Below are 20,342 nucleotides of genomic sequence, written 5' to 3'. Positions count from 1 at the left end.
GTCTATCCCCTCGTGGGTGTGATCGACCAGGACCTCTTGAAGATAGGGAAAACGCTTTGCCCAGATGCTTACAAGCAAAGACCGGGAAAGGCTAGCATTCAGATGGTCTGGACAATCAATGGGGCAATGAGGCCTTGCCCAGAGTAGGGCCGCAACACATAAGGGGTGTAAGCAGGGACCCACCCATAGTAGTTGTATTTCCATTGTTCAGGTAGCTGCTAGTGCTGTTGGTGATCCGTAAAGGCTAAACAATCAATGTACATGCACTACTCCAATCCAATAGTGTGGGGCATAGATGTACACAAATGAGCTGTCCCCACTGGAGGAGTTCAATAGTCCATTAGTGGGTAGGCCTCACACAGCCTTACTCAGCTTGAGGGAGAACGTAACCCTGTGACAATCCTACAGCACCACAGGGGACTTGGGGATTCAGCAGAGGAGGTAAATGTTGGATGCACAAAAAGGAGTTCAATGCGGAAGCAGGGAGAGAGACAGAGGGGGCCCAGCGATGATTAAATTAATTGCGGCAGCAACGCTTCCTCAGAGTCCAAGACATGAGGCTGCCATTCATGCAGGCTCACACAGAGGAGCAAGTGCGAGCGAGACCCCAGCCTCAACAGGTCCTCACATTCTACTTATGGGGCAAGAATGTTATGAAGGCAGCAGAAGAACATTCACTGGGGAGGGCACCGCAACCGCGCCTCAGGGCACGGGTCAGTGACACCCTAGAAGGCCAGGAGCATGGAGGCAACCTGGGTGGTGAAGCAAATGCGCCTCACCGCCATCTCCGGTCTCAGGCAGCGCTGCAGCATCAACGAAGGGAGGCAGACCAGCTCCAACTTTGCAGACAAATACTGACATCCGATGCCAACTTTCTTGTTTGGGAGAGCAGTCGAGGGCATTGAATATGACGGGCTTCAAGAGGCCTGCAACCTGCTGTCACAACAGGCAGCTGCGGCGTCCTCCAGCACCATAGCACAGAATCAACTAAGGGGGATTTGGGGGGCAGCCGGCCACAGGGAGGTCTGCCCCGAATATTCTGGGGAGTTGGAGTAGTCCAGCAACTGCTCATGGCTTTGTGCTGTTTTTGGGCTACTTTTGTAGCCCAAACTATATATAATCTGCCATTTTAAGGAACCAGCCACCATTTTGTCTTGGCGATACATTGGCTGGTACCTGGGCAGTACGGGTGCGCAAGGGAAGCTATGTTATTAGGTTGTCGCTTGATTCAGGTGCACAGGAGGTTGGCTGAGAAGTTGCCATGATTTACAGAAGTTTATTGTTCTTGTCAGCTGCAGTTCAGGCTGAAGGGGAAGGAGAAGACAAGTTCAAGCCTCTACAAGCCAGGAAGTTCACGATTAGGTAGGAAGTTGAATGGGTTCATAGGTTAACAGAGATAGAAAAAAGGGAATGGATTTTTGAGGTCCAGTTACAGTTGCCCCGCTCTGGTGCAAATATTTTATTGATGATTTAAGTTGTATGGGGGAGGATAATTTAGGGGTGAGGGGCAGCTTATCATAGGTGATTAAATATGTATAGTGAGGTTATGGTTTTGTAAGGCAAAGGCCCTGGTTATGTTGGAAGGTGCACCTGTTTTATTAAAGTGGCCTTTTTCACACAAACCGGGTGTCAGTGGTCTAGTGCAGCTCCCCTCTTCCCCAAGAAGAAGAGGGCAGCGCTATCCAGATTCTGAGAGAGCAGCTCTCCAACAGGCAGAAATGAGTGACACGGGCCAACCACATTTTTTTTTTTTTATAAATTGTTTTTTATTGTGGCGAAGATAAGAATAAGGCACAAAATATACAGTCTTCGACTCAGGTCTCATGGAAACAGCAGGAACAAGAAGCCCCAGAATCAATACACAGCCGTGTATGGCCCACATCCCGGAGGCAGGGCGGCGCAGGAGTAAACATACATATGTAGAGGGAGAAAGTGCAATTGTGCCTCAAAGAACAATAAAACATTGTCCATGTCCACGCCAATTTTCTTGTGTTGCATTCCTACACTACATAACCACTTGAACTACAACGAACTACCCCAAAGATGACAATTTAGTGCAGGTCCGAACATAGAAGGAGAAATATACAGGGGCCAGCTAGGGCGCAGTCACTAGAATGTTGTGTGTCCTGCGGGGAATCTCATCTAATCCAAACATAGCTGTCAGGGAACAGCGGCGTGACTACAAGGGGACGCTGCACCTGCTCAGACACCTCACTCTAGGCCCCCCTCCTCCCCCCCCTCACCCTCACCAGACTCCGAGGACGCAGAGGAAAACAGCTCAGCGCTAGTGGCGTCTGAGTCCTCCTCCCTCATCCCTTCCATACACATAGTTCTCCAGGCGAGTAAGTCATCCTGGAGTTTCTCGTCTCTGCGAGAGCGCTGCATGTGCGTCTCCTCCGCCAAGGTCCATTCCTTGACATCTCGCAGCCAATGAGGAAATTCAGGCGCCCTCTGACCCATCCAGGTAATGGCCACCCGCCTTCTTGCCAACACCAACAGAAGTTGCAGCAGTTTATAAGACAGACCTTTCTTTTTTGGCTTGGGCACTAATGCTAGCAGGCAGGGAAGTGGGTCCAGCTGCAATCTAATATGGGTGGTACGGGTAATGAATATCACCACTCTGCGCCAGAAATCCAGAACCAATGGACATTCCCACGCTAGGTGCAAGAACCCCGCCTTCGCCATCCCACACCTAGGGCAAGTGTGACGTCTATCTGACGATATACGGTGGAGGGAGACAGGTGTCATGTAAGTACGGTGAACAAAATTAAAGTGTATAAGTTTAAAGCGGGCGTTGCAAGACACTTTACGAGTCAACAATCCAATCCGCTTCCTCTGAGCCGGGTCCAATACGATTCCCAGATCCGCCTCCCATGCCGCCCAGGCCGGCGCCAATGGGGGAGTCGAGTCACGGCGCATGGCGGAGTAAAGGAGGGAAATCAGGCGCCTACCTCTCCCACACGACAAGATGACATCCAGTGTATGAGTGAGCTGGGGCGCCTCTGGGAATGGGGGCCACGTCGTCCTGGCCACCTCCCTAAGACCGCCATAGTGTAGATACTGGCCCTCCACAAGATTAAAGGAGTCCCTGGCTCTCTCAAAAGTTATGAAGGAGTCGTCTGGGTAGAGATCTGCCAGGGTCTCGCAGCCGCCTGAGCGCCATTCCCTAAAAGACATATTCTTCTCCAGTGCGAGCACCGGGGCCAGGATCCAAAGTGGGAGCTCCCTATGGAACGGCGCGCGGCGCAGAATCTTCTCAACGAAGCGCTGCCAAATGTCGGCTGTGTGCTTCACCACATAGGGCAGGGAATCGTCGGCGCCCCGACCCTGCATCAAGGCCTCTTGCAGGTCCCCTGCAGGAGCCACGCCTGCAAGTAGTGCCAGCTCCCAGTTCTCGTGGTCAGCAAACCACCGGGCGGCCGGGAGAAGCTGTGCCGCGTAGTAGTACAAGTCAAACTTTGGGGCCTCGAGACCACCTTCGTCCCAGCACCTCGTCACCGTATGCAAAGCGACCCTGCTTCGGCCACCCGCCCAGAGTAGGGAGGTGAGGAGCGAGTTCAGGGTACGGAACACTCGGGGTGGCAGCGGACACAGAGTATTCTGCAACACATAAAGGACTCTGGGGAGCATCACCATCTTGGCGACTGCCAGCCGCCCCATGAGGGAGAGGGGAAGTGTATTCCAGAAGGCAATGGATTTACCGAGGGCTGCAAGGATCCTGTCTATATTGTGCGCCAGGAGGGCTTCGTCAGAAGCCGCTACTTGAATACCCAAGTAGCGAAACGCCACCCGTTCACATCTGAGGCCGGAATACTGGTGATCCATGTCTGGGACCGGGACAGCGTCCGTCAAAGGAAACACCAGAGACTTGTTGACATTCATACGCAGCCCAGAGGCCGCACCAAAATGGTCCAATAGTCTCATTAAGACGGGGAGGGCTTCCACCGGGGAAGTCAAGTAAAAGAGCGCATCATCCGCGTAAAGCGAGATAACATTCGTAGTATCCCCCACCACTATGCCCCAGTCCTGGAGGTCCCTACGGGCAACAACTGCGAGGGGCTCAATGGCAAGGGCGAATAAGAGGGGGGAAAGGGGGCAACCCTGACGGGTACCTCTCCCCAATGACCATTCATTGGATCAGGCCGACCCCAATCGCACCGAGGCACGGGGCGCCTTGTAGAGTATCCGGATCCAGTTGCAAAATCCAGGGCCGAACCCCAGTTTCAGGAGCACGTGGAGAAGATAATCCCAGTGCACCGTATCAAAGGCTTTGGCCAGGTCAACAGAGACCAGTACGCAGGGACCCTCACGTCCTCGCACCTCATGCAAAATGTGGTTTAGACGGCGCAGGTTCATCGCCGTATTGCGGCCCGGTATGAAACCACACTGGTCGGGATGGACGAGGTGGGACATGTGTGGGGCCAGGCGATTGGCCAGCATTTTAGTAAGGATTTTTGCATCCGAGTTGATCAATGTGATAGGCCGATAAGCCGCGGGGTCCGTTTTGTCACCACCCGGCTTCAAAATCATACACACCTCACCCTGATTCATGGAAGGCGGGAGGTCGCCAGTACGCAGAGCCTCGTTATAGACTTGTAAGAGTGGGGGGGCCAGGATATCTCCAAAGGCCTGATAAAACTCAGCCGGGTATCCATCTCCACCAGGCGTCCTGGCTCGGGGGAGGGCGGCTATCGCCGCGGCAACCTCACCCAGCGTCAGTTTAATATCGAGTTCCTTCGCGACAGCTTCCGGCAGGGTCCGTAGGGGGAGACCCTCAAGATATGATTGGTAGGTGTCCGCCGATATGGACGGATCAGCGGCATACACAATTTGCAGATGACTGCGAAGGACTGTAAGAACATCCGCCTCCGAGTGGACCATAGTGCCACTGGGGTTCCGTAGGGCCACGATTCGTTCAGGCGTGAACTCCCGCCGTAGAATCCAGGCCAATAATCGGCCCGACTTGTCCCCTTCACGGTGTAGGCGCTGCCTATATTGGCCCAGCGTAAATTTATCAAGTCGCGTTAATACGTCGTGGATGGATACCAGGGCAAGACCCTCCGCCCGTTGATCTAACGCGGTCGGATCAGGCTGGGATTGGGCGCGCAGGAGTGCATCCTCCGCGGTTCGCAAGTCAGAGAGCAACTGCTTCCTGACCCCGTACGATAAGCCCATACACGCCCCACGTACGACTGCCTTAAGAGCCTCCCATCGGGTGGAGTAGGACAGGTCATTCCCCGTCCAATTGAGTTCCAAGTAGTCAGAGAGCGATGTAGCCACATGATCTCTGGCCACCTGATCCTGGAGCAGATCAGGCGGCAGTCGCCACGTGCGCGGCCGCGACGCTCGATCAGGCCATTGCGCCACGCACGTAACCGGGGCATGATCCGACAGATATCGGGCTTGGTGTGTGACCGTCAATACGAGCGAGGAAGGAAGGTTAGCTGCGAGGACCCGGTCTAGCCTACTGTGTGTACCGTGTGTCGGAGTATAGCATGTGTAAAGCTTCTGTGCGGGGTGGCAAGTACGCCACACGTCCGTTGCCCCAAGATTGTGCATCACTTCCCGTAAGCGCGCCGTCATGCGGGGCTTAGTGCCCACTCTGGGCGGGTGACGGTCCAGCTCATGGTGCAACACGCAGTTAAAGTCCCCGAACCAAAGGAGGGGCGCGTCTAAACCCGGAGCCACAACATCTTGCATCTGGGAGAAGAACGCCGGATCATCAATATTCGGGGCATATGTATTCAGAAGCAGGAGGTCTTTGTCATCTAATTTGATTCTCGCCAAGATGTACCTGCCTTCAATATCAGCGTCAATATATTGAACAGCACAGGGTATCCCTGGGGCCACCCAAATAAGAACCCCCCTAGCATATGTAGAATATGAGGAATGGAAAACCTGACCCCTCCACTTCCTAGCTAGGCGTTGTGCGCCTTCCTCATCCAGGTGTGTCTCCTGTAAACAAGCAATCGAAACCCCATGGCGTCTGAGGAAGGTGAGGACCCTGTGTCTCTTGGTGCACGTGCCCAAGCCACGCACGTTCCATGTTAAAAACTTAAATCCCATGGCCAATGCATACGCCCAGACGGGCTACAGTGTAGGCGCAATTCAGACCACCCCGTAGCGACCCATGCCACTTTTAACTCCAGGGAAGCAGCTTGGAGATCAAGCTTCCCACAAATCGGAACCAATACGCACATAATGTAAATGTCATCCGTTTCACAATCCCAACCCCACCCCCCAACAACCCCAAAACATGAAACTTTTGCAAGAACACCCTCCCCCCCACCACCCACGAGCAATAGGATAGCAATAACCAAAAACGCCACCCCGCCCTTCCCCCGCCAGTGCCAGGACGTGCACAGCCACCCCACACCACACATCCCACACTCACTCACACAAAGCAACACAACCCCACCCACCCAACCACCCAGCTCCCCGAAAGACCAAGGTATCTGAGAAGAACACCCTGGCACGGGCCAACCACATTAGCAGGAAAGGGGATAATGGATTGGCAAAAACTACCCACTAGAAGCTGTTTATTGAAAATAATAATCAATAAAACCAGGAAAAATGTCCAAGCAGTCCCTGCACATAGGCCACAGCGAAATATAAAGAGATGAGTTCCCTACAAGAAGCCCACAAGTAATAGAGAAGGCTTTACACACTACCTGCATCTTGCTGCAAAAGCTAACCTCCTCCCAGCAGTGTCCAGGCATTCCTGTCTCAGCCCATAAGCACTGTGAATGGCCTGAGAAACAAAAGGACAAAGCCGATGTGTTTTGCCTCCCCTCTGGTGAATGGAGGTACTGCACAAACCTATTGGCTCAGACAGTTGATGTGTTAGAGGAGAGGCCTTACCACGAGAGATCAACCCGACCAAGAGACAGCTGATCCCCATCACTGTAGGCTTGGAAAGTGGGAAACAGAAGGAGGGCAGCCATGTGCAAGGGAGGAGAAGCAAAGAGTGAGCTGCACTTTCTCCTTTCCCTGAAGTACATTGTCATCTGCCTGTACCAGGGAGAGGGCCGGCCCTGTACTGTGCCCCCTACTGCCCAACATCATACAGCCAGCAGCCAGGTGGAAAGAGAAGCACATGATGTGAGAAATCTTCACTCATAACATGGGGCACTGACAAGCAAAATAAAACTCCCTGGGGCAACAAAACGGAAAACACTACCATCCACCTGCCAACAACCAGTAGCCAGGAGGCTATAGAAGTAAGGTTTGAGCCACTTTTCCCCTTAGCCCACAACCATGAGTGGGTGGCACTAGGACACTACCTAGCCAAGAAACTGCAGCAAATGGACTTAAAAGTGGCAAGCTGAAACCACAAAGAAGAAGAATAGAGAAAAGAGATACATGGCCCAGCTAGCCCGTGGCCAGAAATAGGAACAAATCTGCCTGCGGTAAAGTCAGAGCATTGTGAGAGGGTGATCAAACACTGCTGGGCAGCATAACATGGATGCTGTGGTATTGAGGTGTCACAGTAATGGACGGTCCCCACTGGCCCTGCCACAAACCTGACCAAAATCCATTGGCCCCTTATGTGAGGAGAAGAGTAGATGAATCAAGCAGCGAAAGGAAGGAGAGAACTCTGAGTCTGGACTCTGCGCAATGAAGATGTGGAGACCTCACCACAGGACATACAGAGCACAAGTTGCATCCTATCCAGTGCCACCCATTAAAGCGACGGGGAATCCCAGATACACCACACTGTTGCTCAAGCCTACTCAATGGACACAACCTGAGGCAGGAAAAGGTCAATGGAAAGCAAGACTGGACCAGATGGTGGACCGAATCACACACCGCTGTGACAGTGACCCAAACACCAGGGCCACACTGTGTCACACCCCACCAGCTTTTCCTGGTGGTAGCGATGCCTCAAGGTGCAAGTCCTGAGCCAACTTGTGAAATGAGGCATAACCACTGCTCCCTACTGCCCACAGAAGAAGGCCTCAGAAGAGGGAATACAATGATATTTATACTGATCATTTATAAAGCGCTCGAATGCCCAAGGGCGTCTTGGCACCTGCGTCCATAAATGCTGAAGGACAAAACAGATCAACGTGAAAAATGAAAAGGTATGAATAACGAACCAGACTGTTTGAAAATTAATGTTTGAGTTGTTTCCTAAACTGCAAAAGGGTGGGTGATTCTTTGAGGTACCAGGGTAGTGTATTCCTCAATTTAATGGTGGCATCTGAAAGACTTCTACCTCCTCAATCTGCTTTTCTAACATTAGTACTCACCATTGATTTGGCAGAACCAGAACGGTGAGTTCTTCTGGGAATATAGCAGCAGAAAATCTTTCTCAAATATATTGGGCCTGAATCATGAACCGCTTTGTTTTCCAAACAGAGAGCTTTGAATTCCACTTTTTCCTAATGGGGAGCCAATGAAGCAGCTCAATGGTTTGGGAGACTGATGTGTATTTTGGGAACTTCATCAGAATATGAGCTGCTGCATTTTGAAGTGTCTGCAGTATATACATTTGCCTTTTTGTATGCCAAAATAAAGGGTATTGCAGTAATCAACCTTAGGAAGAACTAATGTGGTGATTACTGTAAATGAAAAAGGACGAATGGAATGGGTTTTTTCCATGTTCCTAAAAGATAAAAAACATGAGGATGCTGTTTGATTTATCTGGTCTGAAAATGTAACCTTGCTGTCAAAAATGATCCCCAGATTTCTGAACTCAGAGACTGGAAAAGAGAACAGGCTCAAATCCTGAGGCCACTAAGTAGGATTCCAATAGGTTGTATCTTTTCCAAAAATGTGGGCCTCTGTTTTTTCAGAGTTTAACGTAAGACAGTTGTCTTCTATCCAGCCTAGAATCTCATGCATATACTTTCTGAGATATTTGGCAACCTCTAATGGATGTACTGAAATGGAAACCTGTGTACCATCTATGCTAGAAATTGAGTCTCTAGCTGGCAGTGGTTTGCACCTTTACAAGTAGGGACCATTACTCTAGTCAGGCTAAGGGGATTACCCAGCTAAAATAACCCATTCTCACCCCCTTGGTAGATTGGCATATGCAGTCAGGCCTATCGGAGGCCTATGTGAGGCAATGTGTAAACCATTTGTACATATACACACACACACACAGTAACACAGTGCAAACACTTCAAAATGAGCCCACATCAGTTTAGGGAAAAGATAGCCAATATTTAGCTGAACAAAACAAGACCAAAATGACAAAAATGCAACATACACAAGTAAAGGTATCTGTTTCAAAGGTTAAATAAGTTCAAGTCATAGAAATCTATAGATGAATCACTTTTAACACAAAGTACCTTCGATGCGTTAAAATTTAAAGATGGTGCGAGGCGCAGGGGATGCGAGGTGCTGGAAAAGCAAAGCGATGCATTAGTTCTTTACTCTCAGGGGGGGAATGAGTCAGGTCTTTATGGCCAGGGGAGGTGATGGGTCGCTTCCTTACTGCTGCACAGGAGAGGTGATGCGTCTGTTCTTTACGGTCAGATGAGGTGATGCACCGGTTCCTTACTAGAAGGGGAGATGATGCATCGGTTCCTTACTGAAAGGGGAGGTGATGCCTCGATCTCCAGACACGCATCCTCGGTTCCTTACTGCCGGGCAATGTTGAAAAAAGACATGAGCGGCCAGGGAAAATTAGTCAAAAATCCTAACGAGCTGCGTCGATTCCACAGCAAGGAAGCAGGCGATGTGTTAGAGCTTGAGCGGTGCATCACGGACTTCGGTGATGTAATGCAATACACTCACGCTGCAGTGATTCTTCTGACGTGCTGCGACGGAAAGCTGGGTCCTGTGGTGATAGCCATGGTCGGTTCACTGATCGGGAACCATGCTCCAGTGCTGGCAGTGGTGATGCGTCGAAGTTTGTAGCAATGCATCAGTAAAAAGCAATGCTGGGAGTTGATGAGTGGATTTTCTCCTTCAGTTCACCAGATTCTACTTTTAAGGGCTCAGGAACTAAATTTGACATACCATAGCAAGTCAGGGCTCTCAGCAGAAGAGCTCAGGCACTGGGGGGTGAAAGTGTTGATGGCCCTGAAACTTCTTAACAGGAGGCAAGCACACACAAACCCTTGGAGAACCTTGTAAGTAGGATTCAGAAAGCAAAGTCCAGTCCTTTCATTCCCAGGACTGAAGTAGTAAGCAGTAGGCCAGCCTAACAGAGCAATAGGCAGAGTTTCTGTCACTCCTACAGCACCCAGCTCTTGTTCCTGGTAGAATGTCCTTTAGTGCAGAAGTGTTCTGATTTTGGGGGGGTGTCAGAGGTCCAATAATTATACCACTCATTCTACCTTTGAAGTAGATAAACTTCAAAGGAATGTTTTTGTAGTGCACCAGACCCTGTCTTTCCATGACCTAGCTCCAGACCCACTACAGGAGGTGGAGACAGCTTTGTGTAAGGACCAGCACAACCCTATTCAGTTGTCAGTGACAACTCCTTCCACCCCTCTACCTGAGGAATTCCCATCAGCCTGGTGATGGCCCATCAGGATATGCAAGACCCACTTCAGCTCCATTTGTGTGTCTGTCTAGAGCGAATGCACAAACAGCTCAACTGTCAGACAGGCAGAGGTACAGAATGGTAAAGTAAGAAAATGCCCACTTTCTAAAAGTGAATTTTACGCAGCTGGATTGCACTCAAGATTCTGGTTTAACAAGTGTATTCAATATAATGAGTTTTGCAAACAAATCATTTGTATAGTTCTGTGTGCACCAGGAAAGGGGCTCTGCGGGCCACCTGGTTCGTGAAATGAAAAAGTAATTGCCCAGATCTCTATCTGGGGATGCCCAGTGCACTACAATGGCGTCACATAATAGTGTACATAATTTTTTCAAGCAATTTAAAAAAAAAATATTTGCTAGCTGCTGACTATTTAGCTACAGGTCTCAGTCCAATTTTCCAGGAATGAAAAATGATAGTCCAAACTTCAAATCATAAAGTTCCTGTAAGTCTGCTTTAATTCTTGATTGTTGCAGATGCAATTCACAAAATGACAACTGATATTGCTTTTCTTCAGCTTAAACAGTAGTTTTCAAAAATCCCAATGCATATCGGGCTGTTAAGGAAAGCCCTTCATCAGGGGAATCTGCAGGGTATTAATGAATTCAATAAGTAAAACATATTATGAGGTAAACTCAAGATCTTTCTAAAAGTGGCATTTTCAAAAACACAGGCCCTGATTCACAGAACTAACTTAAGACAAAATCCTAAACTTACTACCATTTTGGTATTCACAGAAGGCACTTATTCATTTTGGTATTGACAGAAGGCACATAGGGCCAGATGTAGGTAAATCTCATTTACCGATTCATAAATACCGAATTTTATCGGTAAGATTCGGTATTTACCGATTTGGTAAATACCGAATCGGTATTTGCTATTGAATCCTATGGGCCTTGAAGCCCATAGGATTCAATAGCAAATACAGATTCGGTATTTACCGAATCGGTAAAAATACCGACTTGCCAAGGGGGACAGGGTGTCACTTTGACACCCTGTTACACCCGTTTCTGGCTTGTGTGCCGCATGCATGTGTGCCACATGGCACAGGTGTACATGCACAGATGTGCATGTACACAAGAATTCGTTATTTACCATGCAATTGTATTACATGGTAAATACCAAATCCTGACAGCCCTGTAGCACTGTTCAAAGTGCTACCTACATCTGAAAATACAGATTCGGTAATTTTACCGGTTGGAAAATTTACCGAATCGGTAAAATTTACAGAATCGGTAAATTTACCGATTCTGTATGTTTTTAAAGCCCCTACATCTCCATAGCCCAATACCGGTCGGAAACGGACGAAAATCGGTATTTTCGGCCGTTTCCGACCGGTATTGGGCTACCTACATCTGGCCCTTACTCATTTTGGTATTCACATAAGTTAGGAGTCCTAACTTTAGGACTCCTAAATGCCTTCCGTGAATACCGAAAGTCTTAAAGTTAGGATTTTTCTCAGTTTAGGAGTGGTAAAGTTAGGACTCCTAACTTTAGGGCTCCTAAATGCCTTCTGTGAATACTGAAAGTCTTAAAGTTAAGATTTTTTTCAGTTTAGGAGTAGCAAAGTTAGGAGTCCTAACTTTAGAACCCCTAATTGCATTCTGTGAATACTGAAACTCTTAAAGTTAGGATTTTTCTCAGTTTAGGAGTAGTAAAGTCCTACCTTTACTACTCCTAAACTGAGAAACCGACAGGCAAAAATGTCCAAAGATCACCTGAAGAATCAGTCGTCTACAAGCGACAACCTGCTCACCCCGCCTGCATACTGATCCCTGCAGCGTGAGCATGTCTTGATCAGAACCCATCCACCCCTGAGGTTGCATGATCGACCAGGCAGTGCAGTAAGTAAGTAAGTTTATTATGCATTATTAATTAAGACCGTTGCATACACATGACAATAAAAATTTCAAATATGTAATTCAATAGATAAAACAATGTTAAAAAGCCATCATTATGCATTGTGTTTAAATTCATATTTGGGCATTGCACTCTTCAACGAGTCTAAAGTGCACATGCGTCAAGGAAAGCTGTGCTAGCGGGCGCTTTGCCAAGTTAAGCAGCCATCATTATGCATCTTATTTAAATACACGTTTTAGCGCTTACAACCTTCATTGGATTTAAAGTGCCAGTGCGTCAATAAGGTGCAATAGCAAAAGCTTGCCAAGTCTGACTTTAATAACAGCTTGGCCTGGCAATTTTTATTTAACCAATGTCCACTTGCGATGCGTGTTTGTGTCTCTTGGGTACTATGTCGAAAAATGTTGTGAGCAGTTTTGCTGTGTTTCGGCCAGATTGAAGCACAGTTTTACTGTCTGCCTACAAGTCCTGGTGCCGTTCTGCTTGAAGTAGGGTGCTTCTTTTGTCCATTAGGTTAGGGTAGATGCAGACGACGTGCACAAAGTCCTCATTTCCTCTTTCCCATAGACAACAGGACTGCAGTCCTGATCTTTCCCATGGTGGAAGGTGTAGGAGGATCGGTAGGATACCCAGCCGCAACTTTAGGAATTTTTCTTTTATCCTCGTTTTGATTCACACTTTCAGGTAAGATTGTGGTTTGAGGGCTTGGTAGTCACTGTGCACTGTCCAGCCATGAGCACTTTTAGCCAGTATTCCCTTAGCTTATAAAGCGGATACCATTTTTGTTACCTTTGTCACAGTCTTCTTGAAGTTCTGGTGGTCTGTAGTAAGCATGAGCGTAAAATCCGTTACGCTCGTGGATTTTGCGAATTTTCGGTAAATTTGCGATCCGCGAACTCCCGCAAATTTACCGTGAATTTGCAAATCCGCGAGCGGCGGATTCCGGGGGCAAAAGTTCAAGCCTTGCTGGCCTGTTGTAACTATTTTACGATGGCGCCGGCAAGCTGCCAGCGCCATCCTAAAATAGTTACTAAGTTAGCTTCAACAGGAAGCTCTAATAGATAAAATAAAGCAGGTGCTCGAGCACCTGCTTTATTTTATCTATTAGAGCTTCCTGTTGAAGCTAATTTAGTAACTATTTTAGGATGGCGCTGGCAGCTTGCCGTCGCCATCGTAAAATAGTTACAACAGGCCAGGCAGGTGTGCCTTCTTCCCAAATATACCATCGAAAATCAGCTGTGATGCTGGACAGAGGCCTTTGCATCCTTGACTTTCACGAGCGCAATCCTCGTGCTGTTCCTGTGGCCAGGAGCTTCTGTATCTTCATCTGGTGTTCTGATCGGTCTCTGACCTTTTATACACACAAGAGGCATGTGCACTCGCATGGAAGCACCGTCCGTTTGGCCCCGCCCACACACTCGCGGTGTGCACCGTCTTCCCGCCATTTACCCACTATGATAGCTCACTCAAGGGACCCCTGCGCCCTTCGGCGCGATTGCATAGTACCACACACCTGGTCGCTGTAGACAACTCTCTGGCACTTTAGGCAGCTGTAGTATAGTAAAAGCACTATACATTTACCCAACGAGGTAGCACTTACTGATTATCCAGTATAAAGTACTCCAGTTGAGTAGAGGTATGGCACAAAACGGTGGCGTCTTCTTGAATAAATATGAAGGGCAGGGTTCATTCTGGCACGATGGCCCTGGCACAAAAATTAAACCTCAACCGGAAGCACTTACAGATATCAATTAAGCATGTGCCCTAGTTGAAGCTTAAATTCAGTGACTCATTCATCGGCCCAAAAAACAATCGTGAGCGTTGTCAAGGCTGGGCGGATGTGCCTTCTTCCCAAATATACAATCGAAAATCAGCTGTGATGCTGGACAGAGGCCTTTGCATCCTTGACTTTCACGAGCGCAATCCTCGTGCTGTTCCTGTGGCCAGGAGCTTCTGTATCTTCATCTGCTGCTCTGATCGGTCTCTGACCTTTTATACACACAAGAGGCATGTGCACTCGCATGGAAGCCCCGCCCCAAATCCGCAGATCCGCAATATCCACCCATGCTTAGGCTGTAGAGGTTCCCCAAAGATCAGACCGTTCCAGTAACTTTGTGGAGTGAACAAGTATTCCCTGGCAGGTGATCTTTCGTGGCGAGACAGCTCGATCTAAAAGTATGAGTTTAGGGATCCTGACTCAGAGCTTTGGATCCGGTGCCATCTTTTTATATATGCACCCCTCCTTTCCACTGATTGTTTTTGGAGTTCAAATTCTGAACGTATTTGGACGAGGCAGTGGCTCCTCTGCATTCTTGCAGCAGCCCAGATGTGCAACACACGCAGCCCCAATACAGACCACATGCAGTCCCATTGCAACCTAACCAAGAGGTCTCCACAAAAGTGATTGATAGACCTGACACTTCCCCACTGAAAGATGCCAGGAGCTAGTGGGCCCTAGGAGCAGAGGCTTCAACAGATTGCAGCATGCCAAGATTGTCTTCAAGGAGTCAAGCACCACTACCAATGCAAGTTCCATGATGGACTCTGATAGTGCTCCTGCTGTACCCTTTTTTGAATTGTTGACACCAACCACCAATCATCTGGAGCATCACCATAAAGTATGAATGTGAGCAGAGATATCCTGACGCATCTTGCCTCATCATTCCATGCATCCACAGATGCCCCACTGATTGACTCCAGAGGCTGATGGAATGCATGGTATTCAGTTTATTTTTGTTTTGTTTCCACAGGTTGGACTTGTCTTTTCTTTTGGATTTTGGGAGGAATGTAGTGTCCTGCTGAACACATCTTGCAGCAGCCCCACACTGGGGGCTGTGCAAACACCCATAACACACCCATCCAACACAGACGTTACCAGTCAGGTGACCATGTTAATAAAAGGCGCTTGTGCTCTGGGCCAGTTTTGCACCAATATATTTAGTGTCTGTGTCGTTATTCATCTATCATGGCGGCCTAGGGCCCACAACTTAACACTTATTACTATAAGAAATAGAAAGAAAGAGAGGAGGGCCTCAAAAGTGAACAGAATGTATATTGTGCTACAGTCCTACCTTAATACGGGGCTTAAGGCTAGCATATGTATACATTGTCCCACAAGGAAAGCTTTAGAGAATGTTTAGATCTGGCCTTGGTATTTAGCTGTCTCACCAGACTACTGATTTGTTTTAAAAAAAAGCATCCATAAATGCCCATCACAGAATCGGGCAGTGGGTCAGCCCACTTTAGCAATTGGCTTCCTTTACTATGAAAGGCCTGTGATCATTGTTGACATTCTCCTAAATTTGTTAATGCATATCTTCAGTGTTGTAAGAGAGTAGGATCTGCTTCTTATGTTTACCACAACTTTTTGCTGGTGTTTCACTGTTTTTCGACTTAAGCCTGGCTGGGGCCCTGCTATCCAGAACCCCAACCTAGCTACTACCTCTCTAAATTTACTCCAAGCACTTTAGGTACACTCCAGTTTGGTTACTGGTGTACCCTTATGAGTCCCTAGTATATGGTACCTTAGGCACCTAGGGCAAAGGTACCCCAGAGGCCTACCAGGGGCTGAAGCATGTATTATGCCACCCCTTGGAAGCCTTCCAAAATAACACCACAGGTCTGCTACTGCAGCCTGTGTAAGAGGTGGTGTATGTACCCCTTACTTGGATATAGGTTCCCTATATCTACCTTATATCACTGGACATATAAACCTATCAGTCACCCCTATGGCAGACCTTATCGATCCTGAAGGCAGGTTGCTGTGTTTTGTGTGAGAGGGTGCCCATGAATGAGTAGGGCCCCTCTGCAGCCTTCGGAATCTATTCTCTGGGGCTGTTCTGTGATGCAGTCAGACCATACACTCTTAAGTGCATTATAACCTCGTGGTAAATGCTAACTTTGTAATTGCTGCAAGGAAACATGTTGTGTTTGGCGTCAAACACTTTGGAATACTACCCCCTGCCAGTTCTGGCAGCAGGGGTAGAATTCCACTCTTCTAGAGGGAGAGACATGTACACACCGGTATACCCGGTACCAGTTGAAAAGAGCCCTGGCATCACAAAATGGATGCTGCAGCCACAGATACGAGTCTGGCCTCCTGCTGCTGGACAAAACTCCGGTAGGGGAGATCTGGACAGTAGGTTTCCTGTCACCGGGAGGTGTCACCACCTCCCAGACAGGGTTTAGTGTATTGGGGCTGGGTGAGTGCACTCCAAGAGTGCTTTGAAGTCTGCATTTGGTGTCCCTGTTCATATCCCAGTTCAAACCGGTTGCGTGGGCTACCAGCCCCTGCTCTGGCGTGAAACTGGACAAAGGAAATGGGTGTAGCCACTTCTCTTTCCAACCCCTCCCATAGGTGGGTTCCCAGAGTTTGTCCAACCCCTTCCTTGGGTATAAGAAAGGAACCCCTGACTACAGTACTTTGGATTACACCTTGATGAAACTCTGATACTGAATCCTGGAACTTTGATGTTCTGCACGACGCTGGATGACTGAAGAATCTCCCTTGGAGTAAAGGAGTTACTCCCCTGCTTAGCAGTCACCAAAGATGCATCTGACCGGTTTGCATCTCCGAAGCTCCCATCGGACTCTGAAGTATATGCAAGACAGGAGGTGGGTTTTCTGACTTCCCTGAGGCCGCCCTGAGTCCCCAGCAAAGCTGAGACCCGCAGCTTTTGTGGGTACCGTAGAACCAGAACCCCATGACACTGTGCACATTTGCAAGTGCATCAGCTTCTCGACGTTCCTTTAGGCTGTGCATTGGGTTTCTTGTAGCCCAGACCCGAGCACCTTTTCCACCAAAGATTGCTGGCCTACTCTCCACAAGTGTTCCGTGAGGCAACCCGTTGTGTTTTCACTTGAGGTACCTTTGCGATCCCTAGTCTGTTGACTGGTGGGTCCCTGAGAAGGCAACTTTGACTTTCCTTGGGCTTCCCTGGTTGTTCCAGACGTGCCCTGAATCCACTACTTGGTGAGTCTCCTGGGCCCTGCTGGTCCACATCGAAGCATTTCTTCCCTTCCTGCATGGGTTGCTGTTGCCAAGGCTTGTTGGGTCCAATCCAGTCACCAACGCCGCAGTACTCCTTTGTGCAACAGCTCGAATCCAGCTCCTGGTCATCATCAACGCCTCCTGGTCTTCGTGGCTGCAGAGTCAAGCTTCACCTCTTCAACATGAAATCACCCAACATCGGTGGGCATTCGTCTATCGTGCCTCTGGTCACTGATAAGTGACCCAGACTCTCTCCCCTCTGCTTTAAGGTTCTTCTCCTCTTCGATCCAGGCTTGGATCACACCGGACACTTTCCACTTCGACAGTAGAAGCACTTTGCAGCAGATCGCCATTAAAATCAACGATGATTCCCGACACCAAAAGACACCCTTGCACAGGCTTCCCTGGGTGAGGTAACTCGAGTACGCCAGTGCTCCTGTGTGTATTGGCCGTAGAACCCCTTATGTCTAAAGGGGTTTGCTCAAATTCTTCTCCTAAGTGTCCTTAATCTTTAAATTTTCAACCATGACTTTCCCCATAGAAGCTAACAGTGTCTCGCGGCTGTGTTACCACACTGCACGCGTTCCCGTGGGTACCCTGTGTACCTACCTTGGGTAGTTCCTTGTGGTCACAGCGATTCTACAGGCTCTAGGTCTTGTGTCTAGTGAAATCATGGTTCATATACCACTTTCTTAATATATGGTTTGGTACGCCCCTAGGACTCAATGTATATTGTGCTATTTACTGAAGTTCTATTGCATTGAAATTGTGTACTTTGCTCTGTAATCTCATAAAGAGATGACTAGAGAGTGCTTAGTAATAAATATTTATTTTATATATATACATATATATATATATATATATATATATATATATATATATATATATATATATATATATATATATATATATATATGTATATATATATATATATATATACCTTGTGTGGTTCTCCTTTCATTTAGACATTCAAGAGGTTATAATCTGGTAAACCAAGCTGCTTTACTCTCCTTCAAGACTTAGCCTGAAGGCTGTTCTCCATAGCTACCACTAGGATAGCTTTCAATAAAGGTTGTCTTTAATCCTATCATCAATAAGGGTTGTTTGGACTGGTGCAAGGTGCCCACTAGAATAGTGGACAGCTTATGCTAGGCCAACTTATCACAAGTGTCAACACTGGTTCTGTGTGTGTGTAGTTTTTTTTATTCATTATGTACTTATTTTATGTTTGTTTAAATACTGGAAAATACTTTGCTTGCATGTGGGGTACCCAATTAGACAATGATTTATTTTCCATCTGCTTTTCAATATTCATGCTATAAAATCTTTAATTGACACCGTAACATTTTAGTTGCTTTCCATTTGAGTGCTTGATTAGGTGGGGATTTAATATTGTCTCCGGCAAAAACAATATTTATTACAAGCATGGAGTACCCGAAAGACTTGATATTTAAAGAATATCACTCGTAAAACAGCCACATTAGTAATTGTTTTTTTAAACGTAATAACATTGTATACAAAATGTGGCCACATACAGCTGAGTTACCGACGACATCATGGCTCTTTGCGACTCCAGGAATAATGTCTATCAAAACTTACCCACAAGACAGAAACAAGCTTTACGCACATTGGCTAATGACAGCTCGATAACAATCAATCAAACCCGCTGATAAAGGCGGGGCCATCGTGTCCCTTGACACAGAGGTATACCGTACAGAATGCCTCAGACAGCTTGGTGACAGAAAAGCTTATCGACCTTTGGTAACGGATCCTACACCAAGACTAACCATCTAAATTAGGCATCTCGTAGAAGAAGCAAAAACAGAAGGCTGGATAGATACACAAGAAACCAATTTTTTGATCACAAGTCATCCTGTGATGCCATATTTCTAAGTTTTGCCCAAAATTCACAAGACTCAAAGGCCCCCCTCTGGGTCGTCCCATAATTTCAGGAATCGGTTCCTTATTGGAACCTTTGTCGACCTTTGTCGATAATTTTTTGAGGCCACTTGTCAAAGAAATGTCCACCTGCCTCGAGTATACTAAGGATATCCTGAGATTACTACCGGACATTGGATTCGACATCCTGGTCAGTTTTGATGTTGAATCTTTGTACACCTGCATCCCACAAGAAGTAACTCTAGAGGCGATCAGAGGTGTCTTGGATGCATGAGATCTAGATACCATCACACCGATGCACTTCATAATGGAGTGTGCCAGATTGGCAATGAAGGAGAACTTTTTCAGGTTTGAGGAGACTATCTTTTTATAAATCTCTTGAACATCAATGGGCAGTATTTTTGCGTCCAGCCTGGCCAATCTTTATGTTCATCTGTTTGAGCAAGAATGCGTACTTGACCACGGCAATCCCTTCCGGGATCGGATTTTGCAGTGGAAAAGATACATCAACAACATTTTTGTCGTATGGCGAGGTACAGCTGCCACGATTCTGGAAGCTTCTTGAAGTTCACTGTAGAATACAGTAAGGTGAGCCTGCCTTTACTTGACATCCTCATCTGTCCATCACAGGGCGGACTCGCCATTGAATTGTATAGAAAGCCCATGGCCAAGAACTCTTTATTGACCTTCGAGAGTTCTCATCCGAAGGCCCTCCGTGAAAATCTGCCGGTGGGTCAGTTCCAGCGAATACATAGGAACTGCTCTGATAAAGCTGATTTTGAGCATCATGCAAAGGCTCTATCATCACAATTGAGAAACCGTCACTACCCTAAACAACTGGTGAGTCGTGCATGGAAAAGAGCTCCCAACAGTGACTGAGATTCTCTTTTAGAACCACCAACAGAGAACCCACCATTGGGGAGATGAACCTTTGTAAACAAATTCAGTGTATTATCAAATCAAGTGCAGAAATCTGTGCGTAAACACTGGAGAATTTTAAATGTGGCCAACGACACAATACCTGCCCCCCTCTTTTCATTTAAGAGGGGTGCCAATCTGTGGGACAGTTTGATCCACACAAGACCAAAGAAT

This window comes from Lissotriton helveticus, chromosome 1_1 (genome assembly GCF_964261635.1).
Source record: "Lissotriton helveticus chromosome 1_1, aLisHel1.1, whole genome shotgun sequence".
Lineage (NCBI taxonomy): Eukaryota > Metazoa > Chordata > Amphibia > Caudata > Salamandridae > Lissotriton > Lissotriton helveticus.
Note: the sequence above shows the minus strand (reverse complement) of the source record.